Consider the following 4,792-nt stretch of genomic DNA (forward strand, 5'->3'; position numbering starts at 1 on the left):
AAACAATTTATTAATGTTCAACATCATTAGCTATTAAGGAAATGAAAATTAAAACCATAATGAGATACCACTACACCCTATAAGAATGGCTAAAATAAAAACAGTGACAACCCCAAGTGTTGATGAAGCTGTGAGAAACTGGACCACTCACACACTGCTGATGGGAATGAATGGTCAGCCTCCTCTGGAAAAGTTTGACAGTTTCTTACAAAACCAAACATCCAACTACCACAAGACCCAGCCACTGCCCTCCTGGGCATTAATCCCAGAGAAACAAAACCTGTATTCACACAAACCCTGCATATGAATGTTCTCAGCAGGTTTGTTTTCAGTATCCAGAAACTGGATGCAGCCTGGATATCTTTCATGGGTGAGTGGTTAAACTGACTGTAGGACATCCACACAGTGGATTTCTATGCAGCAATAAACAGGGACTGATGAGACCCTTTGACAACCTGGGTGAATCTCTAGGGAATTATGCTCAGTGTAAAAGCCAATCTCAGAGGTTACAGACTGTATGATTCCATGTATATAGCGTTCTTGAATGCACAAATGATAGTTAACAGATTGGTGGGTACCAGGGGGTTGAGGGAGCAGTACGAGGGGTCCTGTGGTGATGGAGATGTTCAGTGTGACTGTGGTGGTAGATACACAAACCTCCCCATGAGATAAAAGTTCACAGAATTAGACACATGCTTACACAGATGAGTGCATGTAGTAAGACCAATGGATTGTATCCATGTCAGTTTCCTGGCATATTATCCTAGAGTTTTACAATTGGGGGAAGCCGGGAGAGGGGTGCAGGAATCTCTTTGCTTTTTTTTTTTAAATGACTGTAGATGTGAATCTACAGTTCTCTCAAAACAGTGTTTTAAAAATTTTGAAACATGTTAAAAAATGCTTATTATATATCCAAGTCTCCCAACACACATCTCACAGAGGACAAGGTGGCATGAACAGATGATGTCCCACCATGAAGAATAAGGTCCACATCTATTTGGCTTCTCTTGTGCTGGGTGCTGTCTAGAAGGCGTGCTGGACAAAGATGCTGGATGAAGATGCTGGCCAGGATGCTAGATGAGGATGATGGACCAGGATGCTGAACTGGATGATGGACTAGGGTGCTGGACCAGGATGCTAGATGAGGATGCTGTACCAGGATGCTGGATGAGGTTGCTGGATACTGAGGATACTGGATCAGGATGCTCTCCAAGATGCTGGCTGGGATGCTGAATGAAAATGCTGGACCAGGATGCTAGATGAGGATGCCAGCCCAGATGCTGGGCCCTTCCCTCGCCGACCTGCAGGGGGCAGCCTGACCATGTAGGGAGAGGGCTGTGGTGAAGGCCCTGCAGGGCGCAGCTTCCCAGTCCCAGCTGTGTGAGCACCAGTGTTCTCTCCCCCCATCCCCTACACATGCACACACGCACGCGCGCTCCACAGCCCATGAGCTCATTCTGCCCACGACTGGCAGGCTGGGTGGGATCATTTCTCCTTGAGCTCTTTGTCCGGCTCAGTTTCAAATGACTCATGAGTGGCTTTTGCTGTCTCCCCCAGGGAGACCCCCTGCCTGGCCCCATAAACCTTCCCAATTAGGCAATGTTTCCTGATAAGCGGCTGCTCACCCACTCTCCTAGACCACCCAAAAGAACAACTCCCCATCCTGGGCAGCAGCTGGGCAACACAGCCTCTCTGGTAGGCTGGGAAGGCGGGCCTCCTGTCCTGTCTCCTTCCTCCTCTCTCCCTGTCTCTGTCTCCGTCTCTGGCCTAGGGAGGAGCCGACTGAGGTCTATAAATGGACAGCTGAGGCCTCACCACTGCATCTGGATGGGGCCTTGAAGATTTGGGGTGGCCTGCCCCCATCCAGCCTGGGGTCACGGTGGGCACCCTGATTTTGCAGGAATCTGCTGTTTGGTGAGGCCTTAGCAGCCACTCTGCACGGCTTGGCACCCTCTTCCCTGCTCCAGTATGCTCAAGACCTGTTGCTGTGCTGACTCAGCAGTTCATTGGGCCAGGGTCTCATGAAGCTGGACATCTGCAAAAGCACTGGGTCCAGTGGCCATTCATGGCCTGCCGCCTTTGTGTTTTCCTTCCTCGAGTGAGCTCCTCTCAGGAGCACACAACCCTTTCTGCCACCCATGCTGCACTCTTGGGGCTGTGCCCATCATCCCCTCGTTAGAAAGTGTATGAGGAGACAAACCCAGGCCAGCTGGGACTGCCCCTTGTCTGTCTCACTCTGCACAGGAAAGCTACTGTCCCTGGACCAGTGACAGCTTGTCCTGCCCCTGGCTCTGGATGTCCTCTTCCCGCCAGCTAGCCTGTGCCAGGCAGGCCTGGTGGCTGTAGGGGATGAAGGAAGCCCGAAGCTCAGTTTCTCCAACACAGGGCCACTTTGTCATCAGCCAGAGCACACCATGATGGGCGAGAGAGGTCTGTGCTCTGGAAAAACACTGCTCCTTATGCTGTGCCCAAGGCCAGCAAGATTATCTGTGAGGTGGCTTAGCTGGGAAGGCAGGAGGCCAGGCTCAGGCATTTGCCCCCTAGTTTGCCCTGTGCCCTTTGACAGGAGTTCTCTGGGTTTCCGTTTACCATCTAGTCATCTAGTCAGCTGTGAGGAAGATGAAAATGCAGGCAGGGGCAAGGCAAGGCAGCCAGGCCTGATGGGGTTCAAGGCCTGGCTGCCTCTCTCTGCCTGGGAGGGGGCTTGTGTGCCAGGTCCAGCTGGGGTGGGGGCAGCTGGTGGCACCATCTCCATCTGCTGCCATCTCCTCAGGCACAGAGGGCAGGGGCTGGGACAGCCCCTCCCAGAACTCAGGTATATCTCCAACATCTCAACATCACCTGCACTGGGCACTGCCCCCAATCCCCCACCCCGCCATGTGGCCCAGCAAAAGCCAGTCCTTCTGTAGGCCTTGTTCCCACTCCTTGCACTGAAGGGGTCTCTCAGAACCCCTATCCTGCTGGTACCTGGGGCTTCAGACGGGATGCGGCGGCCCTCCCCTTCTGAAGTCCACAGAAGGCGCTCTCCTCAGCCCCCTGTGCAGCTGTAGCCTGCTGGTCCCAAGCTGGAGCCTTGGCAGCTACCTTCTTCCTCAACTCACTGGGCAGCCAACAAGAATCCTCCACTCCTTGAGGAGCTCTGTAACGCCTGCAGCGCCTTCCAGACACACGTTTACAATCTCACACTTCATTTTTCTTGTATGCAATCTCAGCACTTTTAAACATGTCATCACTCTGCGCCCCCCCACTCCACGCCTCACACTTCCCGGGTGTGGGGGCCAAGCCTCCAGGTGGCGGTGCTAGGGGCTGCACCCGTTGTGCTGGGGAAGGCAGGGTGCCCCCAGGCCTGCCACCTGGGTGGGCTGGGCCGCCTCAATTGGCACTCTCTGCCATGCCGGCCCTGTGGGTGAGGTGACAGAGTGGGCAAGGGAGAGCACCGTCCCACAGGAGGGTCCCCAGAGTGGGCGTGACGTGAGGCTGTCACACCCACAGAGAGGAAGAGCAATGTCAGGGCTTCCACAACGTGACATCACTATTGAGAAAGAGCCGCAGCTCCCGGGAGGTGGATGGGTCTCAGATGAGGAAACTGAGGTCCACAGAGAAGGTGATTTGCCCAGGTCCCGGCTTCTCCCTGCTTACTCCTGGCCCAACCATGCACCAGGAGCTCCCTGGGAGGACCAGCCATGCTCACCTGGGTGGCCTTCTCAAAGAGGCAGGAGATGAAGGGTCCATTCAGGGTCATTGTGGGGGTGCATTTTCTGCCCCCCTGCTTTGCCTCTGTGCACTGTCCAGAGACAGGTCACCAAGTGGTAGGTTCTCAGAGCCCAGACCACGGGACACTGGGCCCGAAAGCAGCTCCTTCGCCTTCAGAGGCTGATGAGGAGCAGCACTCTGCCTTGCTGGCCCAGTCTTCAGGCCTCTCACAGGGTGGCCTGGCTGGCCCACAGGGCCTTCACTGTCATCTGAAGGTGGCCAACACTGTGTGGGCATCTAGTGCAGTCCTGTGGGACTCCAAGCCATGCTGTCCTCCTTGTGTGGCTGCTGACACGGAAAAGCCCTGGTCCAGAGGGCTGGTATGGGCTCCTTGATGCTACATCCCATCCCGTGTCTGCCAAATTGTGTATAGGTTTTAATCTGGTTTTGGGGGTCTCTGATCCGCCTGGCTTTCAGAAGTGACTTCTCATCTCTCCTTTGTTCCTCTACCCAGTCCAGGCCTCCCTGTCCCCTGGAGCCTCTTCCTCCAGGCTCTGCTGTACAGAGGTTCCAAGAAGGGGATCGCCAGAGGATCGTTCTGGCTGTGACCTCTGGCTGTGACCTCAGGCTTTAGCGCATCTCTTTCAATTTGAGGATCGTGACACAGTGGTCCCAAAAGCTTGAGCGCCTAGGTCGGGCCCTCAGCTGGCCAGGTCGCCTCATTCCCAGGCCAACAGACCAGGGAGCAGAGGGCCCCACCCTGCCCCTCACTTCCTGCAGTCAGGCTTCGCCAAGGGCACGGGCATCACCTGTTGCCTCGTTTCCTTTCCTCCAAACTGCCCAGGGAGCAGACGCGCGTGATCCAGCCCCGGGCTGACACCAGGTCCCCTGACGCACCACTCCTGGAAGCCCCGGCCTCGAGCTCCGCCCCGGGCCCGCTCTGGCCCATCCCGCCACTGCCACCGCCCCGAGTTCTCCCCGCAGCTCCCCCGACGCTTCCACCTCCTGCTCCTAACTTACCCGCAGCCCTGCGCCGGCCCCCGCTGTCTCGTCCCAGGGCCGCCCACGCTCCGCCCCGGCCCCGCCCCACGGCCGCCCC

Source organism: Pteropus vampyrus, unplaced genomic scaffold (assembly GCF_000151845.1).
Source record: "Pteropus vampyrus isolate Shadow unplaced genomic scaffold, Pvam_2.0 Scaffold197, whole genome shotgun sequence".
Lineage (NCBI taxonomy): Eukaryota > Metazoa > Chordata > Mammalia > Chiroptera > Pteropodidae > Pteropus > Pteropus vampyrus.